The 26,201-nt window shown below is 39.9% G+C and overlaps 1 protein-coding gene and 1 long non-coding RNA gene across 2 annotated transcripts in view; both read right to left on the bottom strand.

Moving 5' to 3' along the window:
* LOC121370519 (putative defense protein 3) overlaps nucleotides 1–26,201 on the bottom strand; it is a 63,734-nt gene that overhangs the window by 18,754 nt on the left and 18,779 nt on the right. The gene's annotated exons all lie outside the window — the stretch shown is intronic.
* LOC121370521 lies at nucleotides 13,307–25,702 on the bottom strand. Its single transcript, XR_005957691.1, has 3 exons — nucleotides 25,692–25,702; nucleotides 22,499–22,501; nucleotides 13,307–13,464 (listed from the first exon to the last, which is right to left on the bottom strand). It is a non-coding gene; the product is annotated as an uncharacterized LOC121370521 (long non-coding RNA).

Genomic DNA, 26,201 nt, shown 5'->3' with positions numbered 1-26,201 from the left:
CATGGATTTTATGATGCTTGTTTTCCCTGCCTTTTTAGGGAAATGTGTATAAATAAAAAAAAAAAGGGAGGCCCTTGCTTTTACTTAACTATACTACACTTACACTACGACTACAACACACACACCCCCACACCCCACACACACATCCAATATATACATATATATATATATATATATATATATATATAATATATATAGATATATATATTTATACTCTGCAAAAGAAGAACGGCAAACCACATTGTCGTAACATTTGGAGATTGATTTCATTTATTGAATGGTGAGTCCGATAATTACCAAATGTTGCAGGCATTTTTCACAATTCACTCTAGTCCATTGTGAGTATTGATATGACACACCACCAAGGTCAAGGTCTCTGGATTCCATACCGGGTGTGCCTCCGCGTGTGTGTTGACAACTGCCTGGCAACCACGCCTGCCCATTGAATCAACGGCCCCCGGCCTGCAAGGCTGCTGCCAGCTCGGCCAGGGTCTGGGCATTGGTTGTCGCTGCTTGTCGGAGGCTTCGGTCCAACTCGTCCCATAGAGTCGCCAATTGGGTTCAAATCCGGTGATTATCGATGGCCAAGGAAGGACAATTAATGTTGTTGTTCTGTAGAGGAAAGCCGTTTGTGTAATTGCCTGTGTGTGAGCCCTGGCGTTGTCATGTTGGAACACTGCGTTGGCGTTGGCCATACATGGAACGATGTGTGGCCGGAGGATCTGGTCAAGTAGCCCCTGTGCATTCATGTTGCCCTGCACGTGGGCCAGGTCAGTTCTGCCAGTGTGTGAGATGGCTGGCCCACACCATGACACTACCCCCAGCCGAATCTGTCCACTTCCTGCACGCAGTTTTCCGCATAACGTTCACCACGACGCCCTATACACGCGACATCTTCCATCATGTCACGCTCGGAGCAGAAATCGGGACTCGTCACTGAACCACACCTGTCTCCATCGCAGTTGAGGGCCATTGTCGATGAATCTGGCACCACTGCAGTCGGACCCCAAAAAAAACGGTGCTCGTGTGGTGTGTAAAGATGACACCTCGAACTGGACGTCGGCACGACGAATTCCTACCTCACGTAGGCGGTTCCGTACGGTCTGGTCGGATATCCTGCGCAAACCTGGTATTGCTGCGGCTGTGGGAGGTGGCAGTAGTCAATCGTTCCCGAAGGTGGCGTAACCAGATGTAGCGGTCCTGTGCCCGGGGGTAATGACCCGTGGTCGACGAATCTAGGGAGGTCACGTGTTGATCCATGTTGCTGGTAACGGTCCCCACAGTCTGGAGATGGTGCTTGGGGACACATGGAATGCCCTGGCAACGGCCGTTCTGGATTCGCCTGCGTCTAGTCGGCCGATGGCATTGTTTCTCTGCGGTTCCTGAGACGTGGCATGTCCTGGATTGTCAACTGTCGGCCAGATACAGAGAGGCAGGCAAGCGAACACCCTGCACTTTTATACTGTCAGTGTTCATGTTGCACGTGCAGACAACGCACGTGCAGTGGTGACATGGTTTGCACGTGGCTGCGTTTTTGCGAATATTCACATTTTGGAACTTTATTGTACAGTAGCTGCGTTTTATCGAATGTAACCGTGGGAATGTGTTTGGGACATGCAATGACCTTATATTCACAAAGCATGAACCGGTAGGAAACATAAAATCGGAGTTATAACCCATTTGTACCCTTTTGCGTTTCTTTTTTTGAAGAGTATATATATACACACACACACATATATTATATACATATAAACTTCGATCACTCCACCTTGGATCTCTCGAAGACTTCTATTTCTCGATCTGAAGCGACGGTCCCGGCCGAGTTGCTAAACAAATGAGTAATAACGACCTTCGAAAACTCAAACTTCGAAAACTCGATAACCTCGATCTCTCGACCTAATTCTTTGGTCCCGCCATAAAGATTTAATAGAGTATGCTCCTCTGAAACTCGACGCGTGTGGATTGATCAAACTGTCGTTGCCGATAGTATTTCAAAGACGAATGTATTGTCACTCATGTCAAACAAGCGAAGCGCGCCTGTCTCATATGGTCTTGGCTGTAGAGGATTAGGGTGATAATTACAGAATAATAGATCGCCGACTAAGCGGAACGAAATGACCCTATGTTTGATAGTCAATTCTTTATTACCGTAAGCTCGCAATAGCTTATTGGTACAAACATAAACATATAAAATGATACAGTCATGGCAATGACAAATGGCTAGTGGAGAACATAAACAAACACATAGCTGCATGGAAAACAATTAAACAATTATAGAATTTCTATACTTAAAAGCATTTACCAGATACTTTCCTAGATTGTGTAGAATTTTTACATTTGAACAACTAAGTATTTGTATAAACTTAAACATTGAAGGTCTAGTCCAATAATAGAGTTTTATGTATCTTTTACTTACATCTTTAAATACAGAACAACATAGTACAAAATGATATTCATATTCTACATCACCACTATTACATAGTATACAGATTGTGTCAGACCTATTAACATTTTTATATCTGCCAGTTTCAATTGCTAAGTTATGTGCAGACAGTCTTAGTTTAGTAATACATACTTTATACTCAACAGGTATTGACTTAATCAAGTAGTACTGCATATTTAAATTATATACCAAATATTTATACAGTGTGGAACATTTACTAGATGTATTCAACTGGTGGAAAAGATTCTGTTTTGCTTGATCAAATATCCTTTGCCTAATTATTGTCAAATAATACTTATTATTGTTTGCAAGACATTCCTGATTTTTCCATATATATCCAAGTCCTAATTCATGTAATAGTTTTCTAATATATGTGACCAATTATTTTTTCAAACAAGTAGCTTTCAACTCAACATACATTGTATGCAAAATACAGTTTTTTGAAGAAATCAGTTTTAACCAATATTTTACCATCCGATAATTACATTCATACAACAATGGATATCTCCCCAATTCAAAATATATCATAATATTTGTTGTAGATCCTTTAATATAAGCACATTTTTAAAGAAGTCTAAATGTATTTTTTTCAATAGCCTCTGCATTCTGTAATCCCCATATTTCACAGCCATAAAATAATATACTAGATACATATGTATCAAACAATGATACTACTGTGTTGTGATTCAAAAACAATGTCTTAATGTTTTTCTTCATAAAAAAGGAGGCTTTTCTACCTTGTTCAGATATACATTTAATAGCAGGTATGAATTTATTGTTATAATTCAGTAAGATACCAAGATAGATAAAATGGTCTACAACATCAACCAATACACCATTGTATAACCATTTTTCCTCATCCTTCACTTTACCACCATTCCTAAATACCATAATTTTTGTCTTTAATATATTCACTGTTAGTCCCCATTTTTCATTATAACTATATAGTACATCTAACATCTGTTGCAATCCTTCTATACTATTTGAAAAAATAACCATATCGTCTGCATACAACAACATCAAAAACAAGACTCAGATCTTTAAATAACATGTCTGGACATCCATTTATAATAAATTCATTCTCTATATTATTTTAAAATAATGAAAATAATATTGGGGACAATACTTCACCTTGCATTAGACGCAGGTCACATTTAAAACATTCTGATTGAAAGCCATTTACACTAACACAAACTTTAACACAAAGTTATATAGATTTTATAACTTGCAACATTTTCCCATATATTCTATATTTAAGTAATTTATGCCAAAGGTGGGCTCTATTCACCGAATCAAAGGCCCTCTTATAATCCACAAAACAGCAGTAAAGTCTTCTTTTGGTCTCTAATGTCTTTGTTATTATAGAATAGAGGGAAAATATTGCATCAACAGTACTGACACCTCTACGGAATTCAAACTGTGCATCGGTTAGAACATTATTTTCTTCAGACCATTTATATAGCCGTTTATTAAGTACACTAGTAAATAATTTTGCTAAACAACTAACAAGACTTATAGCTCTGTAATTATTGGGGTCATTTACATCACCTTTTTTAAAAACTCGTATAATAACGGCTTGAGACCACGATATTGGGAAAAAACCTGAATTAAGTATTACATTAAATATATTGCAAATTACAGGTAGTAATATGTCACTAAATTCAATAAGAAACTCATTTAGTATTCCATCAAGACCATGACTCTTATTACGTTTTAAATTTTAATAGCACATAAGACCTCACATTCTGTAATAGTTTTATCTAACTCCTCCAAAACAGTATCGATATTATAACAGTTATTATTCTCACTTGCCATTTCTAGGGTAAGGTCTCCAGTAGTTACTTTGTTAAAATGGTTGAAAAAATCAGTTAATGTAATGTTATTGAAATTCCTTTTTGTTTTTCTAAAGTGCTGATAAAATGTCTTTGGGTTATATGGCCTCAGATTACAGTTATCTTCCCATTTGGTTGTCCAAAATCCGGAAGTTTCACCGCGCAAGTAGTCTGCTGTTTGACTGTGATTATTTCATGGCAGACATCTATGAAGTGGCAACTGTTTGACTGAAGTGACAGGGGATAGCATGTAGTTTGTAAACATGTGTAACTTGTTGACATTGAAGACTTGTTTGTGGTAATTCCGGCCCATGCAAAAGTAGTGCTTTTTGTGTAAAATGGGTGTACTCCGGCCTGGTTTAGAGGGTGTGTCTGTTTAAACCAATATGCTGGGAGAAAGAGCTGGACAACAGGGGTTGTCCTTTTCAGGGTATGTGTCCCCCATGCAGGCAAAGGTACATACAAAACTTCACGGGCCTGCTGATATTAATAAAAATGTTATAGCCACTAAGGCTATATAGAAACATATAGCGAAATTAATTGTGGTCTGAGGCCTGATATTTACGCAAAAAATCCAACTGATTTCCTTCCATCAACTTATATTGTCCTTTCAGTTTTATTTCCAATTTCTTGTAATTCGTTTTGCATTCATTTAGGATTTTATATTTTTTACTGGATTTATCAAGATTAAATTGATGCAGGGAGTCTATATATATATTTGTTATACAATGTCCTACATTCAGGTGTAAACCATGGCTTGTCAATTTTAACACGTGACACAAATTCATGCTGGCGAACACAATTACTGGTCACATGATCTCGTTCATTGCATTTGCTATTTATAACAAAAGGTTGTGTGATATCCCTTAACGTACAAGTAAACTTGTCAACAATATTATCAATATATCTTTGTGAATATTCACTATCACTAGTTACACAAACATTTAATGCATCATAATTTACACGTAGCGCTTCAATACATTGCTGTTTACATTCCGCAGACCACCGATATCTGACAAACGTATAACCCCTGTGACCTAGATCATGTACACCGCTATCGACCAACCAGCGAGCATCCAAGTGTATATTCACACGCAATGGGGCGTGGTCTGAATATTGATTAAAATTACCAACAGTGAACGACTCGATGCATGGAAACAAACTTGGCTTTGTGATTAGGTAATCAACTACACTAACACCTCGTGTACCATTAAAGTTACATTCTCTGGTTACCATATTATAACATCATGTACAAATGTGAAATACAAGCTCAAATGTACTTTTAAAAAAGTTGTGAGTGTTCGCTATGAACGGATATCGTCAAACGTATACGCTTGATTCGTCGCCTCTGCCGCCATAGCTCGGCAAAGCGCAAAAGACAGCCTGTTGTCAGTTTCTGTTAACATGTGCGTTTGCCGATTTCAAATTGTAGGGTTCGTCTAAAAAAATTAAAATAGAAATCTTGCGCTGTAGTTAAAACCGGTCTGATCTTGACAACGTATTATCGACAGTCGTACCTTCCTATTTCAGAATTGATATTTTATAAAGTGTTAGTAGGACTTTCAAAGTTTAGTTTGTATACTAGTAACACATTAATCATGTATATATTTTAAAAATAAAATACACTAAAGTAGACAATGAACGTTTTCACTTCTTAATTTTACGTGTTAAAATCGACAAATTCAAATAAATATTATTTCGTTTGGAAAGGGTAAAGTTGTGTGTGTGTGTGTGTGTGTGTGTGTGTGTGTGTGTGTGTGTGTGTGTGTGAAATTCTTGACTTGCAAAGTAGATCAATGAGGGACAATTTGCTTTTTTATGGCATAGCAGAGGGACGTTCGAGTGAAAATTGTAACGAACTTGTCAGAACTTTCATAAAAGAGCAGATGAAAATTGAAAGACCTATCGATATTGACCGAGCACACAGAATTGGGAAAGTGCAAGCTGTGAATTCCCAGTCGAACCAAACGAAGATGCGGCCTAGGCCCATTGTTGTGAAATTTTCGCGTTCTCAGGATCGTGAGCTCGTTTGGAGAAATACTCGTGTTTTGAAAGGCACTGACTTTTTTGTGAATGAACAGTTTCCCAAAGAGATCAATGATAGGAGGCGACAACTAATTCCACACCTGGGAAGCAGGGCCGTACCCTCCGGGGGGCAGGGGGGGGGGCAGCTGCCCCCCCCCCGATAATCTTGTCCTTTTTTTTATATATATATCTCCAGTAATAGCATAGAAATGTTTAATCTTTATAGTATGTTAAAAATTATTTATAAAATTTAGTGCCCCCCCATGGATTTTGGTCAGGGTACGGCCCTGGAAAGAGCAAAAGCCCAAGATAAACGAGCGAACTTAGTGCGTGACCGATTGTATACAGACGGTAAACATTTTACCACTTCTGACTCTGTGGTTCTTGACGAGCGACCTACACCGAGATCTTCGACCAGTATTGATAAACAATAGGGACTTTTGGGAAATGTAAATAATGCTGATATTGAAGTGTTAAAATGTATAGCATGAAATGTGCATGGTGGTTTTAGATAAAAAATAGGTGAGCAATATTTTAAGAATTTTTTACTAGAGCATGATCTAGTGCTACTTATTGAATGTTGGATAGAAAATGATTTTGAATTATCACTCGATAGCTATGAGTGCTTATCATTTGCTGTAAAACGTAGGAAATGTTTCCAAGGAGGAGGTATTGTTGTACTGTATAAAACAAAGTACAAACCATTTATATCTGTAATTGAAAATTGTTCAGATAGTATTATTTGGTTAAAGATTGATAGGCGACTTAGTAAACGTAATAATGACGTATTTATAGCGTGTGTTTACATACCTCCCCAGCATTCTACTTACTATAAATTGTACGGTGTTGATTTATTTCATGAACGAAATAATTATATTGAATTGTATTCTGACTTGGGAGATGTTTATTTAATGGGAGATTTTAATAGTACAACTGCGGAATATGATGATTATATTAAATTTGATTATATGCAAGACACTGTACTTAAACATATCGAAAGTGTATGTGAATATATTAATGATCAAACTGAAGATAAACGCATTAACCCAGATAAAGGAATTAACGGGTTTGGCCGACAATTACTAACGTTTTGTAAAGCATCTGGTTTCCGTATTGTTAATGGACGTCATATTGACGGTTCTTCAAATACTTTTACTTTTAAAACTACATTCCCTGGAATATTTTTATTATTTAAGCATATAGAACAGAAAATCCAATTACGTTTGGTGCATATATGACGCCGCACTCCGCATTGGTTTCACTACGCTGGCTTATCCAGGTCAAAAACAAAGCCAGTATTTTGAAAGTGGGACACTTTTGACGGACTCGTACCGATCTCGGTTTTCATTGGCTTATCACAAGTATAGAATTCCCCAACAAGAGATCACGTGAGATTTCGCAATTTTTGAACAATATTAACTGTCTTGATTGAGGGGTCGTCTCATATCTCCAAAACATATTTATATCCATAGAACGCCAGGGGTCGGTGAGTTGGGGATTTGCCTTGAAATTTTGACAGTGGCCAGCTGTTGGCATACGCGTTACATGTAAGGGGGTGTTACTAATACGTAACGCTCTAGGGGTAGAGGAAGAGGGTACTGTGTTCGATTTACATAACATTTTTCAAGACTATATGTTATTTTTATTCATTACTTAAACCTAAAAAGGTTTTTTTTGGAAATGCGCGGTCAGTCTAGGATCGATCCCCATCGGCGGGTATACAAAAAGACCATGGTATGTGATATCCTGTCTGTGGGATGGTACATATAAACGATCCCTTGCTAAAAACAAATGTAGCGGGTTTCCAAGGCGCGTCTGCAGGGATTTCAGCGGGATTGGGGTTATATGTGTTGAGCGAAGTTTATATGGGGTCATGCTCCCCCCCAAAAAAAAACAAACAAAAAAAACAACAAAATACATTTCAATTTTTTTTAAGCTTGGGCAAGTAAGGGTTTCGACCTCCAATACCCTCCCCCTGCATATGCACCTGATTCCTCTTTAAGATTATATGTCAAAATTACCAAATGTTAGACATCCAACAGCAGATGGAAGGAAGGATAGGATATGTTTTATTTAACGACGCACTCAACACATTTTATTTACGGTTGTATGGGGACGGATGATTATTAAATCAATATGCTTCATCTTTGAAGTCGTTAAACAACACCCCCCACCCACTCCCCACCCCAACTTTACCCTTTCCAAACGAAATAATATTTATTTGAATTTGTCGATTTTAACATGTAAAATTAAGAAGTGAAAACGTTCATTGTCTACTTTAGTATATTTTATTTTAAAAATATATACATGATTAATGTGTTACTAGTATGCAAACTAAACTTTGAGTTCTACTAACACTTTATAAAATATCAATTCTGAAATAGGAAGGAACGACTGTCGATAATACGTTGTCAAGATCAAACCGGTTTTAACTAAAGACTCTAGTACCGTATCCTGAACCGAACGTTCTTCGTACAACGCAAGATTTCTTTTATAATTTTTTGAGACGAACCCTACAATTTGAAATCAGCAAACGCACGTGTTAACTTAAACTGACAACAGGCTGTCGTTTGCTCTTTGCCGAGCTATGGCGGCAGAGGCGACGAATCAAATGTATACGTTTGACGATATCCGTTCATAGCGAACACACACGACTTTTTTAAAAGTGCATTTGAGCTTGTATTTCACATTTGTACATGATGTTATAATATGGTAACAAGATAATGTAACTTTAAAACGATCTACTTTCTTGTCATCGAAACAATCTTGCGTAGGGCCCAGAAATGGAGGGTGGGTGGTCAGATTGGAGAAAGAAAGTAGAGGTGCGTCAACGTTACTTTTTCTTATTTATGTATGTAAATGACTTCTTTTTTCCGGGGTTTTTTTTCTGTCAATAAATATATGTAGCCTATATGCCCAAACATATATTTAAAATTCATCTGGGTGATCCTCTTTTTTTTACTTACTTTTACAATATACGCAAAATGAATGTACGACAGGCGTCGAAGATGCCAACAACTGGGGTGGGGTGGGATGAGATGGGGTGGCGTGGGGTGAGGTGACTGATATATTAATTCGACTTTCAACTGGGGATGCATAGCTTTTATAGTTCAGAGATATGCAGCGAAGCGCACGCTTCTTACAATATTAAGCGAAAATAAACCAGCTGCAATGCTGCAACCAGCTGTAATGCAGTTTCAAATTTGAATTCTTGTATATCAATTTCGAAAACTCGAACTCCCTGAAACTCGAACTATTTCCACGTCCCCTTCAAGATCGAGTTATCGAAGTTTGACTGTTATTGAAAACAAGTTTGCAAGTTGAGAACAAGAGACAGCCAGCGTTGCGTCATAGCTGTGGCGTACGTATATAATAGTGAAACACTGTTTACGATGTCCAAAAGTATCTAGGAGAAGAAACGGGGGGGGGGGTGTGTGTGTCTTATCACTTTCCTTTTCCCACCTCTCTGCCCATAATGGACTTGTTCCTTGTCTGGGTCAGGAAGCAGATCAGTCCAGAAAAAATGTCGATCTCTGGTCAGACCAAGGTTCCAGAATTTAAGCGGCAATGAGGCTTTTTGTTTTTCAATTTTTCTTTTAAATTTTTTTTTTTTTTTTTTCTTCAATGTTTGTATATTTGATACCGAAATAAGGGACAAATTAAAATTGTAATCAGAATGCGTGTCCTAGTTCATGCCCTGTGGCATTTTAGCTCCAAGTGCGAGTGCGAATAATTTTTACATGCTCATATACCACTAGAGTTTCGAGCATGTCCGAAAATGGGCAGAATTTTTAAAATAGCAATAAGTAAAAAAGTTAATAGAATTTAAAATTTTTAAAAAAAATTACAAGCCAAAAATAAAAAGAATTGACTACTCGGTCGAATATTTATATAATTTGGAGCATTTTAGAAGGACAGTCCAAAAATAAATAAGATAAAGAAGAGAGGATCGGACTATTTAATAATATTAAAAAAAAAGTAATTTCGACATAAACTTTTGAACGAAGGTCTGAAAGTTTAAAGTCCGATCTATATGTCCACTTGAGTTGCCTCGTTAAGGCCGTTAGGGTGCACAGCTTGTAGGGACAAGATGGGTTGCATTCCGTCAAGAAAACCCTTGATTGACAGTCAATAGACGTTGAAGGTGTAGTGCTGTGTTGAAATAAAGATCTTGAGAAGCCGGATCCATCTGAACGAGAGAGAGAATCAGACTAGGATATAGTCCAGTCGTCCTGGGTTGGTATAATGGTGCGGACGGGCCCGATTCCGGAGGATACGACATGGTATCACAATAAAACAAAGTAAAGTCCAGAAAAGAGTAGTAGGGGCCGACCCCGCTCCTATTTCTTCTTAGAGTGGGGCGGTCAAACTTCCAGTGCTGTTAGGACAGGCTCGGACATGTAGAGACTAAACGCGAACAACCGTGGCGTTCTGCAGAATGGCCGTCATACGAGTCACGAAAAAAACAAGTCATCATAGTCAGACTGGTGGTGCAGACTGTCGAAACGAGAAGCGTTCCAGCGTTCAATCAGTTCCAATGGCCGCATACATCCCAGTAGAAAACTTCACTTCGCTGACAAAAACAACAAAGTGAAGGATCCCAAAGTCGAGCCGCGAAAGCACGTGCAGTGTGCACAAGCGAAACAAACACGTCTTACCGCGAGGAGCTCGAGACTGGGAATGTCTCAAAATGCGATTTTGCATCATAGCAAGAGAAGCCCGGCAAAAATCGATGTCTTACCGCGTGAATTTTTTTTGTTTTTTTTTAAAGTTGACGCGCGAGGGTCAAAATCGACGCATGCGCTGACCAGAGACCAGACATGTATTTCATTTGGCCTTAGACTCCAACTAGTCGTAGTTTAAAAGTGTGCTGAGATGTCGTTAAACAAACATCAAAGTTTGTGAAATAAAGACACAATATGCAAATAATCGTCAGATATTTTAATATATTATGCAAATGTATATTACAATAGTACGAACAGCTTACAAAATATGTAACAAAAAATATACATAAAAAATATTTAGTTTTTATATATTTAACAGCTAATCTAACATATAAGCATGAAACATAGACTAGTGGCTGACAGAAATATGAATTATTATGAATACTACTGCGACTACAGTTACTACTACTACTACTACTACAGTAACTACTAACCACTATTACTTAAAATAACACGCGCCACTGAGAAAAAAACGTTGAGCAGACGAGGTCCAATCTATTTTTAGAGGGGATCTTCCCGTTTCAACGTCACAGATGTTGGTATACCACGTGACCGTATCATTTTGGTTCTGTTTGTTTTCTCGTGCACGGTTCGCGCAATCAACATCCGATTTGTTGTCGTTTGCTTGTCGTTCATTTGTGAGGTTTTTCTTCACAGTTCGTGCATATTTTCATTAACAATAAAGTTCAGACAAGTAAGTATCTCAATACAAAACGTTATAAACCCTTAAAACCAATAAGGCTTACGATATCTGGAGAGGGCAGAACAGTTGGAACATGCCAAGGAGAGATGAAAGGAATTCACCCCAAGTCTGTGTGCACTCTGGGAAATTTTGTCGTGACATAGGCATTTCTGTGCTTCCAGCGACATCTACCGGATACCAGAATACTAACTTTCAAAATTATTTCAAGTAATTGAGGCACGGGGATTCCCATGGTATTTATCGAAATAAAACCTTCTTTTTTACTCCATTTTATAAAAACGTGATCTAAGTGTGTTACAGGTTTGTAGATTAACCAGAATTATAATTAATTTTCGCGGGCTGAAACTAGGGTGTGCGACTTTAATAGCATAGCGACATACGGCATCAGACTAGAGTTATCCACCCATTTGGTTGTCCAAAATACGGAAACTAATGCGAGAAAATATAGTTTTCTTGTTATGTGATTAATGGCTGGGGAGCTGCTTTGTATACTGGATTGTTACACTGGGTTTGACAGGTAAGAGGATGCAGTTAGTGAATATGTGCACTTGGTTTACACTGGATACTGCATAATGTCCCCCAGAGAACATTGAAGTCATGCAAAATTTGTGTAAAATGCAGAGAAATGGGTGTGATTCGGTCCCTTAGCCCACGTGTGTTTGTTTACATTGATATAACGCGGAAAAGAGCTGGACAACAGATGTCATCCTTTTGAGTGTTCAATTGGCCCAGGCAGGTAATGTTTCCTGTGAAATGCTAATGGCCTGGTCAAATTAATAAAAGTGCTACAGCCACTGGGGCTACATGAGAATACATAGTGAAATTAATTGTGGAGGATTTCTTCAATGATGTTTGACACAGGGTGACACACATTGATACCTAATTGTGAGGTAACTATGACAGTTACAGGACTCAAAATGTACATGCTAATTGTCCAGATAGGTAAAAATCTGAAACTAATCAGTTTGGGTGATGAATATATCTTTTTTTTAAATTAAATTAAATTTTATTATATTTATATTTTCAGAATTTGTAATTTTACAAATTATGACATGATTCAGCCTGCATTGTACCCCTATCAGGTCATAGGTCATTCTTTTCAATCATAATGTATCCCTACACCCTGTGACAGCCTCACTTTGAGTATTAAGGCTAATTGAATAAGTCAAAATGGAGGCTTTTTTTTCTCAAAAATACCAGAGGGTAATTTTTTCAAAATGCGATCCTGGGCCAAATGGTGAATGTATAATATGGAATGGGCCTCCCAGACCAAATGGATATGGTGCTATTAAGTTCAAATCACCAATCACAAGCCAATATCGTATAGTAAATGCTCACAGATTAAGTTTCATGGTCTTTAATAAGGAGATGGACATAGATGGCAGTGACATCAGTCACCTGTGCCATAACCGTCTTTGTATGTTTAAAGATCACTTATCTGCTGAGCCACATGCAATTAACAGCTCGCGCATACAATGTGTGAACAGGAATGTCTGCCAGGGACATGAACAATACCCCCCATGCCTCTTGCATCTCAGAATGCATAACATATAAGAATGTAAAACAATAACAAAGGTTAATTTAAAGAAATATTTTATGTCATAAAATCACATATAAATATCACATATAAATATCACATGATACGTTTATTCAAAAGCATACATTTATTCACATTACTATTTTTTATAGTTTAAAGTCAATCTTCAATGTCTAGGGTTCATGTCCACAGCAGAAATGCTATCATGCAAACTGATAGTTCCTATATTATATGTATCACTTGAAAGTTTGTGACAAAAATTACTTTGAATAACTGTGGTCACAGGAGTTGTCTGCTCTTTGACTGTCAATATCTAATAATCCTTTCTTGTAGTCAGCTTGTTGATCTCTGTGCAAATGTTTATATTGTAAGTGATCTCTAATTTTACTTCCTTGCTGGACTAAGTGCCTTTTAACCACCTGTGGATTGTTTTGATATCTTTTTTGATAGTCCGACTCTTTGTCCATCTGACGCAGTGAACGCCTCACCCGAGCTGACAGTTCGATGCCACAATACTTGCACTTTTCTATCATCGATGTTCCCGGGGCGTTGTTCAGCCTGTGGATGGTGGATGCAGCTCTCCCAGTCATCGTTCGTGAATAGTTCACATTCTTAGGTAAGGAAACACTGAGAGAACGGTTCGCAGCCTTACATTTCTGTGTGTCTGTATACAGTTTCATTTGCTCTACAGCTGAAATACTTAGTTTAATCTTCAGAAGTTCCAGTACTAACATTTTGTCATTTTCATTCATATTCAGCTCTGTGATTCTGTGTGTACCCAGGAACATGGATCGGTGCCACCAGTTGTTCGTTATTCCTCCACTGCAGACGACCGAGTACCGCGAACACTTTGAACAGTCACCACCGTAGCACGAAAGTGTCGATTTCAGGACCTTTGGTAAGTTTCATTTCAGTACACCGATATTACCAGTGTGTAGTTTCATCAGTTCTTTAAGAATTAAACTGCACCTTGCTTTCATATCCTGGCTGAATACCTTCTGTGCTTCACGCTTTTGTTCACGGGTGGACCCAGTAAACATGTCGGGACTGAAGTTAGCTTTGTAACACTTACGAAACTGACTCTGACCTAAGTGGGTTGGATCAGCTAGCCGCTGCACTTTCCACATTGGATCTAGAAGTTTCAAAGCACTATCAACTCCAGCAGATGATCTGGAATCTCCATCTGTTGTGACGTATTTTATGAGAATACCTTGTAGAGCCAAGTCTGTTCCGATATCTTTTCCCATCTCGTATTCCGACAGTGGAGCAAATGGCGGCAAGTTTGCTGTGCAGTCAGGATGACCACCGGGACACATCACATGAATACCTTTGTTTCTTAACCAGACTCCGGTCCAACAAAGTTTATTCTGGAAGCAGGCACTTACAATGAATTTTCTTTCAGTCATTGTTTCACACGCAAGTCCTATAGCTTGTGATGCATTCTGGCCCGGTTTCTTCCGACTTGTTATTGTCTTGGAGTTGTATCTCCCATCCATGGCTATGTTAATTTCATCACGTTCATTTCCACGTTTCATCTTAATGTCTTTCAGTAGCTCAACTTTTTGTGCCATATCATTTTCATTTAGATCTGTTACAGCCTGTGACGGAACATGCTCTTAATTTTGTTTTTGGCTGTGGCGATATTAATTGTGTTAGAGGGCCGTGTGCAGTTTTATTGCACTTAGCCAGGTGGGCAACTTGTTACGTAATACTTCTGCGCCACGGTCCTCGAGCAGCCGTCTAATACACACCCAGCCAGGTGCGGAGGGCATGTGGCCAGTAGTTACGTAATACCTCCGCGCGACCATGGAATCTCTAGCGAACTGGCGTCAGTAAGTCTGGCGATCAAAGAGAAAAATGCGTCTCTGGGAGTTGGGGATATATCACTTGATAGGGGGAGGACCGCCTTGTACCCCCAGGCGATATTCTGGTTTTATAATAAATAGCTAGTTTTTTTTAGATATCGAGGAGAAGCAAAAAGGACGGCTCCCAGGGAACGTTGTCCGTTTGGACTTTGGTAAATATATATATTATTTCTGCTCTGTTGTATAACCTTGATGTGATTGATGTGACTTTTAAATATTTTAATACTGTATTATACCAATATTCTTTAGACAGTGTCTTCGGTCATCTGACGAAGTAAATCGTAGTCTTACTGTTCTATATTTATACAAGTATTTGGTAATATAAAGCTTAGCCAGTCATCCTAGAAGACCTAGGTAAACTATAGGTTATTGTCTTTATTGTGATAGGTACCAGTATTAATTCTGTTTTACAAGGTTACTGAATGAGTAGTTAGGGTTAATTAAAAATTAAACAGTTAGGAATAGAGCTGTAATTCCTTTATTAATTAAGTTCCCCTGGAAGCGTTTCTCAATTATCACACGTGTGGGTGTTGTGTCACGGTGAAGTGTTTAGCATATTGTGTAAACTAGACACCTAGAGATTAACTAATTAAGTGATCAGTTCTGGGTTGTTATTATTGTTATTATTAATTAACTACTGCGGCAGTACATTTGTCAGCGTAGGTTAATACAGATTCCAAAGTGTATTGTGTTTTTGTTGTGTTTTCTAGTGAACTAAACGTGCTATAATAATATATACTTTATATAAGATCGTATCTCTGATCATACCTAGATGAGCCAAAGCGGGTATATACCGCCTGTTACAGAGAGATCTAATAGATATACAGTTAGGAGAGGTATTTGGACAATCGTGTTTTATTTAGTTACGGGTATTATAGAATCCCCGTGACAGGAGTAGAAAATTGGGGTGCTTGTCCCGGATCTGAAACGGGACATGCATATTTAAAAAAGTATTGTTTGTAAATGGGGGCTTTATAAATTATTTTTACAAATTAACTAGAAATAGCAACGTTGTTCACTAGAAAATTAATTAATAATAAGTGTGTCATATCTAAACATGGATAAGAATTTGCTGGATAGGCCTACGCTCAGTGTAGTGGAGATTAAGCGAGCACGTAAGGCCGAGTTAGTTGAAATCGCAAGTGAGCGGGAAATTGATTTAACATTAGCTAAAACCTTAGGTGATATAAAGACAATTATTATCCAGGAAGTTTTTGGTGATAGGCCTGTTATGGAAGACAGTGAGATTGTTCCAGAGATAGAGGTAAATGAGTTAAGTGTGGAACAACAATTAGCTTTTAAAAAACTTGAGTACGAAAGAGAAGAACGTGCATTAGATAGAGAGAGGGATAGAGAAAAAGAATATATAGAGAGAGAAAAGGAAGATAGAGATAGAGAAGAGAGGGAGAGAGGGAGAGAGAGAGAGAGAGAGAGAGAGAGAGAGAGAGAGAGAGAGAGAGAGAGAGAGAGAGAGAGAGAGAAGATAGGGATAGAGAATTCCAGTTAGCTAAATTAAAAGTGGAACATGAGTTAAAGTTGAATACTGAAGAAGTTAGACGGGAAGCCGGAAATGGGTTTAACATGTCGGAGGCTTATAGATCAGTGCCTGTATTTGACGAACAGGAGGTAGATATGTTCTTCCAACTTTTTGAACGGGCCGCTAAGCAGCTAAATTGGCCGCAGTCTAAGTGGACATTGTTAGCCATGTCTAAGTTTAAGGGGAAGGCTAGTGTAGCTTATAATTCAATGAGTGATGAGCGAGCAAGTCAGTACGACCTAGTTAAAGCGGCAGTGTTGAGGGCGTATGAATTACGACCTGAGGATTATCGGTTACGGTATAGCGAGTTGAGAAAAACGCAGGGTCAGTCTTATAGTGAGTTTGTGGCTAAGAAGGCAGGGATGTTTGATAAATGGGTGGTGTCTCATCAGGTAGAGTGATATACCGAGTTATGGGAGTTATTGATCTTACAGGACATTAAAAATGGATTACCAGTTAGCTTACGTATTCATTTAAAGGATCGTGATGTCAAAAAGATAGAGGAGGCAGGCATAGTGGCAGATGATTACGTGTTAATGCACAAAGCTCAGGCAGTACAGGGTAGCTCTTTACAACAGGGTGATAAGAAGAAATTTCAGCCAGGTTTTTCCTGGGAAAGTAACTATCGGGGAGAGTCTTCTAGTTGGTCAGTTAGTCAGGCAAGGAATGCACCTGGTGGGCAAAGTAAGGATAAACCTGCATTATCAGCCAATGCACGAACCTTTCGTCCACATTGCAGTTACTGTAAAAAGGATAACCATCTTGTCGGGGACTGTTTTAAAAGGAAACGCGATAATGCGCACGTGGTCGGTTTAGTGAGGTCAGCTCCGTTAGTGAGAGAGTTAATGGTTAGTCCCATGGCAGATAACGTAAACCCATATGTGTCCACTGGTATGGTTTGTGATGTGAAACAAGAATTGAGTCCTATGGCAATATCAATCTATAGAGATACCGGGTGTAGTCAGAGTCTGATCACGCAAGAGTGTTTAGCTGGTATTGAAAATTCAGATACAGGACGTAGTTTGGCTTTAACCTCAGTTACTGGAGAAAATATGGTTGTCCGGTTACATAACGAAGTTTGTGACGGGACCAGTCATTATGGGTGTTGTAAAGGACTTGCCTGTTGAAAACATAGGAGTTTTGTTGGGTAATGATTTGACTAGTCAGTGTTGTCAGCCGAAATGTGACCAATTGTTAATGAAAGACATCCCTTTACCAATAGAAGAGAGTGAGGTTGATGAGATAAGATATCCTGCGTGTGTAAAGACTATGGCTATGGCCAGTAGGTTAGCACGAGACCCAGAGGATATTTGTGATTTGTCTGATACGTGTGTGAGCCATGAAATTGGAGTGGATGAGGTTATCAGTAAAATTGTAGATAAATCAACTGAGGAATTAAATGTGGTGGAACCTGTTGATCTCCCGCAGAAGGGAATTGAACCAGTTGTGTTTGATAGAGGGGATTTACCTTGTAATAGAAAAGAGTTAATACTAGAGCAGGGCGCTGATCCACATTTGTTGGCAGCTCGCACTACATTGTTAACTGAGAGAGTATTAATGAATAAGAGAGTTGGTGATAGGAAGGCTAGGAAGCAACTGAGCCATGCTCAGAGCACAATAAAATCAGTGTTTGATAGGAAGACTAGGAGTCGGGAATTTAAACCAGGGGATAAGGTGCTGCTGTACCTTCCCATTAAACGGGGTTCATTGCAGAACAGGTATTTCGGGACCTATGTTGTGCACAAACGGGTTAATGAGACAGGGTATGTGATAAACACTCCTGATATGGTTAGGAAAAGTAGGTATTGTCACATCAATTTGCTATAAGGTTATTTTGACAGACTGTCGATAGTTCCAGTGATACCGGTCCAAATTGAGAGTCACTCAATTTCCTGTGATGACGTCAAGACTGCAGAGATCAAATTAACCAACAGCCAGATTCTAGCAGACTTGAGGCCCCAGCGAGCAAAGTTGACTGCGCTGATACAAGACAATGTTTCCATTTGTCAGGACCTTCCAACGGTTACCAATACCCTAAGCCAAGATGTGCGCTTGGAACCCAACGCTACACCGATTCGACAGCATGCCTATCGGAGAAAACCTGGAAAACGTGCGATACTGAAAAAGAAAGAAACGAAGTTCCAGTGGTCAGGTGAATGCGAGAAGTCATTCAACCTTCTCAAGCAGATGCTCTCCTCGTCTTCCGTGATGGCAGCACCAGACTACCGAATGCCTTTCAAGCTAGCTGTGGATGCCAGTGAAGTGGGAGCTGGAGCTGTGCTGTTCCAGGAAGACGAAAATGGACTGGACCATCCTGTAAGTTTCTTCTCCAAAAAGTTTGACAAACACCAGGTGAACTATTCTACTATAGAGAAGGAAGCTTTGGCCATGGTACAAGCTCTGAAGCATTTTCAGATCTACGTGAAATCGGCAGTGCATCAAGTGGTGGTCTTTACTGATCATAATCCGCTTACCTTCATTCACAGAATGAAAGCCACCAACCAGAGAGTTTTGAGATGGAGTCTTCTTCTGCAGGAATACCCAATTACCATTGAACATATCAAGGGCACATCCAATGTAATCGCTGATGCCCTGTCCCGAAGTTGAAAGTTATGATAATGTGTTGACATTCTTGATTTCTGTTTTGTTTTTATATATTTTATTTGTATACCAGGGACTCAGAGACTCAGTGTGATTACTGGTAGTCACCTTATTATTACATGTGTTATAAATGCCCGTATGCGTCGGATAACGCACCTTTTTGTTTTAATGTAGTATATTTCCCTATTCCTAGAGTAGAGGAAATATCCTTTTTGAGGTGGGGGTGTGTGACGGAACATGCTCTTAATTTTGTTTTCGCCTGTGGCGATATTAATTGTGTTAGAGGGCCGTGTGCAATTTCATTGCACTTAGCAGTGGGCAACTTGTTACGTAATACTTCTGCGCCACGGTCCTCGAGCGGTCGTCTAATACACACCCAGCCAGGTGCGGAGGCCATGTGGCCAGTAGTTACGTAATACCTCCGCGCGACCATGGAATCTCTAGCGAACTGGCGTCAGTAAGTCTGGCGATCAAAGAGAAAAATGCGTCTCTGGGAGTTGGGGATATATCACCCCCAGACGATATTCTGATTTTATAATAAATAGCTAGTTTTTTTTAGATATCGAGGAGAAGCAAAAAGGACGGCTCCCAGGGAACGTTGTCCGTTTGGACTTTGGTAAATATATATATTATTTCTGCTCTGTTGTATAACCTTGATGTGATTGATGTGACTTTTAAATATTTTAATACTGTATTATACCAATATTCTTTAGACAGTGTCTTCGGTCATCTGACGAAGTAAATCGTAGTCTTACTGTTCTATATTTATACAAGTATTTGGTAATATAAAGCTTAGCCAGTCATCCTAGAAGACCTAGGTAAACGGTAGGTTATTGTCTTTATTGTGATAGGTACCAGTATTAATTCTGTGTTACAAGGTTACTGAATGAGTAGTTAGGGTTAATTAAAAATTAACCAGTTAGGAATAGAGCTGTAATTCCTTTATTAATTAAGTTCCCCTGGAAGCGTTTCTCAATTATCACACGTGTGGGTGTTGTGTCACGGTGAAGTGATTAGCATATTGTGTAAACTAGACACCTAGAGATTAACTAACTAAGTGATCAGTTCTGGGTTGTTATTATTGTTATTATTAATTAACTACTGCGGCAGTACATTTGTCAGCGTAGGTTAATACAGATTCCAAAGTGTATTGTGTTTTTCTTGTGTTTTCTAGTGAATTAAGCGTGCTATAATAATAAATACTATATATAAGATCGTATCTCTGATCATACCTAGACGAGACAAAGAGGGTATATACCGCCTGTTACAGAGAGATCTAATAGATATACAGTTAGGAGAGGTATTTGGACAATCGTGTTTTATTCAGTTACGGGTATTATAGAATCCCCGTGACAGAGCCGTTGATACCTTGTATGATGTTCTCTGCATGCCGCTCTCCGACACGGTGGTGGAATGTCCATACTTGCCAATAGCACTCTTGCTCGTGTATTGCCGACGGGAGTATCTTGGAGACCGATAGCAAGACCCACATTAGTTTCTTCTGCTTTTGGGCCAGGTTTATTTGTTTTCACCTCATTGTACAATTTGCTTTCAGGAGCAGTGAAGTCACATTCCACACAGTGTAGTGTGACTTTCCAACAAAGACCCCACTTAACCTCTTTTAATATTTGCATTTCAGGCTCGTCGCACTTAGGGGAAGCTGTTGAGTGGTATCTGAAAGCTGCATTCCATGCATCTGCCATTCTGTCATTGTCCATTATTCTCATGCCTTCTTTGTCTTTACACTGTTGTTCTTCTTTCATTTCAGACGCAGTACATGTACTCATAATGGGACGTAGCAGGCGGACTGGCTGTGACGCACCTTCGCAATCTGGAGTGGATATGGTGGCTGAAGTGGAACTCGACTTCGTGACCAAGGCAAACTCGTCTATATTCATCCGGACTACTGGTCGCAACTTCTCAGTGTGAGATTCTGGACTTGCATGTTCATGCAGCAGAGTTTCACCCTTATTCCAAGGTGCATGTCCTTTCTTGAACTGTGTCTTTCGTCTTGTATTGCCTTCCATGGATGTGACTCGTAGTGTATAAAACAGTGAAATATTTATTGTGGTATGCATGTCCACCCTTATATATATCAGTTCATGTGTGATGTCACTTTCAGTTCTGATACATTAAAACATTTCAATGCAGTGGCAGTTGACAGCTATTTTTGTTCACTGTATATTCTGTACTGCATCTTTGCAGGCTGGTTCCATATCCTTTGCATTCAGGTGTGACCTGTTACGGTGTGCAGACACCTTGCTAATTACCCTCACCAGAATGACACTCGAGCAGTCCTAATTTGTAATTGGCATATGTTGACTGTGTGCAGTATCCAAAATTGTACAGTTTTAAAGTTTAAATTGTTCTTAAAAAGAGAACTTTGTGGGATTTTCTTTTTTGAAAATGTATCAATTTAAATTAAATTGATTTGTTTTGTTGAAAAAATCATATTCCTGTCAACTGCTATATTTCAATTGCAGAGAACACAATAAGGAGCAAGTTTCTTTTTGTTGTTCAGAAAAACGTCTGTAACTTTTAAAGTTATCACATAATTACTAGTCCACTATTTGGAATAATTTGACGCAGATTGCCGCCTTTTGCGGCACAGGCAGTCCCCCATTTCACAGGCTCGAATAGCCATATTTGGTATCAAATATTCTTTTTATTGCCTGTATTCAACTTGACATATGTATTTAAATGCCATATGTGAGTTTGAGTGTCATGGTGAAAACAATTTTGGTCTGATAGGCATCAGACTAGAGTTATCCACCCATTTGGTTGTCCAAAATACGGAAACTAATGCGATAAAATATAGTTTTCTTGTTATGTGATTAATGGCTGGGGAGCTGCTTTGTATACTGGATTGTTACACTGGGTTTGACAGGTAAGAGGATGCAGTTGGTGAATATGTGCACTTGTTTTACACTGGATACTGCATAATGTCCCCCAGAGCACATTGAAGTCATGCAAAATGTGTGTAAAATGCAGAGAAATGGGTGTGATTCGGTCCCTTATCCCTCGTGTGTTTGTTTACATTGATATAACGCGGAAAAGAGCTGGACAACAGATGTCATCCTTTTGAGTGTTCAATGGGCCCAGGCAGGTAATGTTTCCTGTGAAATGCTAATGGCCTGGTGAAATTAATAAAAGTGCTACAGCCACTGGGGCTACATGAGAATACATAGTGAAATTAATTGTGGTCTGAGGCCATACTCCAGATATTTGTACTTTCTGTTTCACGATACTGCCTCGTGATTTAAAGCCAAGGACATTGACCTTGGTAGAGTCAGATTTCTAGTACATGTCATCGGTTGACGGGCACCTGAAACAAACCTACACCGATTTAATTTCAACTCAGTAATTCGAATTCATCTAGTGTAAAGCATGTATATTTTTAAATTAAATTTACATTAGGGTTATTTTGTTGGTGTGAACATTAGTGTTGGGAGGAAATCCTGTATGCTGGGTGTGGGTGTTATCAAGTTACCAGATGTCGGGATTTAAAATGATCGGTCATGCTCATTTTCATAATGAGCCATCAAAACCATTGGCAGCCACCAGTATTACTGACTATATTTTATTTATAGCCTACTGTAGTTTGATGTTTTAATATCTGTGATATCTGGAATTATTATGCAACTTTCACACATTTATTTTTGATTAATTATTAAAAAAACCCAAACTATTTTTAAATGACATAATTACCCGAACATCTATTTTCTTGCATTATTTTCTAATCCAGATGAATACAATATGTATATTGGTTGTATTCCTACAATCTGTAATCCAGCATTTTATTTAGCTAGTAACATTCAGAAATAACAATAAAATAAATTATCAACTTACTCCAAGGCATTTAATGAAATCTGAATGTTAATCCACGACAGCCAAGACCACAGAACAGAATAGAACAGAACTTTATTACGCTCAGGCCGTTACACAACGGCATATGAGGAACATACAATAACAATATTTTACAGTGACAAGAGACAGGCGCGCTTCGCTTGACTGACATGATTGACAATACATTCGTCTTTAAAATACTATCGGCAACGACAGTTTGATCAATCAACCCGCGTTGAGTTTTTAGAGATGCATACTCTATTAAATTTTTATGGCGGGACCAAAGAATTAGGTCGAGAGATCGAGTTTATCGAGTTTTCGAAGGCCGTTATTACTAGTTTGTATAACAACTCGGCCGGGACCGTCGCTTCAGATCGAGAGATCGAAGGTGGAATTATCGAAGTTTGACTGTATATATATATATATATTCGAAGCAATCTTAGCCTACGAAATCGTAAAACCATCCTAAGCTATGACGTCACTATGGCGTGTGTTGTAGTGACGTCTAAACCTGCGATGGTTTTACAATTTCGTAGTGCTAAGATGGCTTCGAAAATATGGTCCCAGGAGCGTAGCGTGGCTGGACCTTGGAGTGGGTAGGCGAGGTGGGGGGGGGGGGGGGTAAATAAATCTAACTGACACGTTAGTCTACATTTTCCCTGGACACCTATAAGAATAGCTCAATATTACCCTGTAAAAAAATATTTTATCGTCAGCAGGGGGCGTGTGAGGTGGGTTTCGTCCAGTATCCGACCCCGCAGACTACGCTTCTGTTGGTGGTAGCTTCGAACCAAAGACAATTCGTACATCATGGGGTCGTTACTACCATTAAGATACATGCCAATCCAAAGCACTCTTTAAAATTTCCCTATTGTATGCAATACTGTAACTACCTTGGTGGATTGAGGCGGGACGTAGCCCTGTGGTAAAGCGCTCGCTTGATGCGCGGTCGGTTTGGAATCGATCCCCGTCGGTGGGCCTATTGAGTTATTTCTCGCTCCAGCCAGTGCACCATGACTTTTATAAGGCCGTGGTATGTGCTGTCTATGGGATGGTGCATATAAAACATTACTTGCTACTAATGTAAATATGTAGCGGGTTTCCTCTCTAACTATATGTTAAAATGACCAAATGTTTGACATCCAATAGCCGATGATGAATAAATCAATGTGCTCAAAGTGGTATTGTTAAACAAACCAAACGTTTTGTTGGAGGGAAGTGATGTTTAGATCACATTCTCTCGCCGACGGCCCACCAGTACTGCACCAGCACCCACCATGCCAATCCCCTCCCACCAGCACCCACCATGCCAGTCCCCTCCCACCAACATCCACCATGCCAGTCCCCTCCCACCAGCACCCACCATGTCAGTCCCCTCCCACCAGCACCCACCATCCCAGTCCCCCCACAAGCACCCACCATGCCTGCCCCCCACGAGCACCCAACATGGCAGTCCCCCCACCAGCACCCAATGTGCCAGTACCCTCTCACCATGGCACCCCCCACCATGCCAGTCCCCTCCCACCAGCACCCACCATGCCAGTCCCCTCCCACCAACACCCACCATGCCAGTCCCCTCCCACCAACACCCACCATGCCAGTCCCCCCACAAGCACCCACCATGCCTGCCCCCCACCAGCACCCAACATGGCAGTCCCCCCACCAGCACCCAATGTGCCAGTACCCTCTCACCAGCACCCAATATGCCAGTCCCCTCCCACCAGCACCCACCATGCCAGTCCCCTCCCACCAGCACCCACCATGCCAGTCCCCTCCCACCAGCACCCACCATGCCTGCCCCCCACCAGCACCCAATATGGCAGTCCCCCCACCAGCACCCAATGTGCCAGTACCCTCTCACCAGCATCCACCATGCCAGTCCCCTCCCACCAGAACCCACCATGCCAGTCCCCTCCCACCAGCACCCACCATGCCAGTCCCCTCCCACCAGCACCCACCATGCCTGCCCCCCACCAGCACCCAATATGGCAGTCCCCCCACCAGCACCCAATGTGCCAGTACCCTCTCACCAGCACCCACCATGCCAGTCCCCTCCCACCAGAACCCACCATGCCAGTCCCCTCCCACCAGCACCCACCATGCCAGTCCCCTCCCACCAGAACCCAACATGCCAGTCCCCTCCCACCAGCACCAACCATGGGTACGCTTAAAGAGTCCCCATACTCATACAGAGGAAACTGAATATGCCCACATGTTAATTACTTTATGGTTCCCTACGTACCATCCGGCCACCTACATACACACATACATACCTACATCCATATATCCATACATGCACACACACACACACACACACACACATAACACACGCATAAACACGCACAAACACATAACACACACACACACACACACACACACATACACACACATAACACACACACATAACACACACACACACACACACACACACACACACACACATACACACACACACACACTAGCCCTCGGTCCCGGCTAATGAATTGGTTATGTTGGCCTATAAAAAGCATCTACTGTATTACTATCCAAAGATTCTGTGAGGGATAGTGAATTCCTCAAACATTTGTCAAACACCGACACAACACACACATTTATACACACACAAAATATTGGAAATATCGAAAAAGATATTCAAGATATTGCTCAAACTTTTAATACAATATTCAATATATTGCTCAAACTTTTAATACAATATTCAATATATTGCTCAAACTTTTAATACAATATGAACATCTTACAAAATGTGTCCAAAATTATAATATAGGCCTATCATAATATATTAGTACGGCAGCTGAATTCTCGATTATAGTTTTATAATGTTGCCCATGTCCATCTTCATTTCAAATTGCAACATGGAGGTATACTTTAGAACCAATGACAACATTAGATTCAATTACGTAAGAGTGGTTTCGGGAAGTGACGTCTAAATCTGTTTCACCAGCTACCATCTCTTATATCTGACTGGCCCAAAATACGGCCCAAAATACGAAGATCAGCCTCCGTGCTTATAAAATGTTTAGAGTCTCCAGAGGCGGATCTAGGTGGCCCCAGGCCCCCCCCCCCCCCCCAAATTTTGCCAGTTATAATT

The sequence above is a fragment of the Gigantopelta aegis genome, chromosome 4 (genome assembly GCF_016097555.1).
Source record: "Gigantopelta aegis isolate Gae_Host chromosome 4, Gae_host_genome, whole genome shotgun sequence".
NCBI classification, from domain to species: domain Eukaryota; kingdom Metazoa; phylum Mollusca; class Gastropoda; order Neomphalida; family Peltospiridae; genus Gigantopelta; species Gigantopelta aegis.
This window is presented reverse-complemented; position numbering and strand designations above follow the sequence as displayed.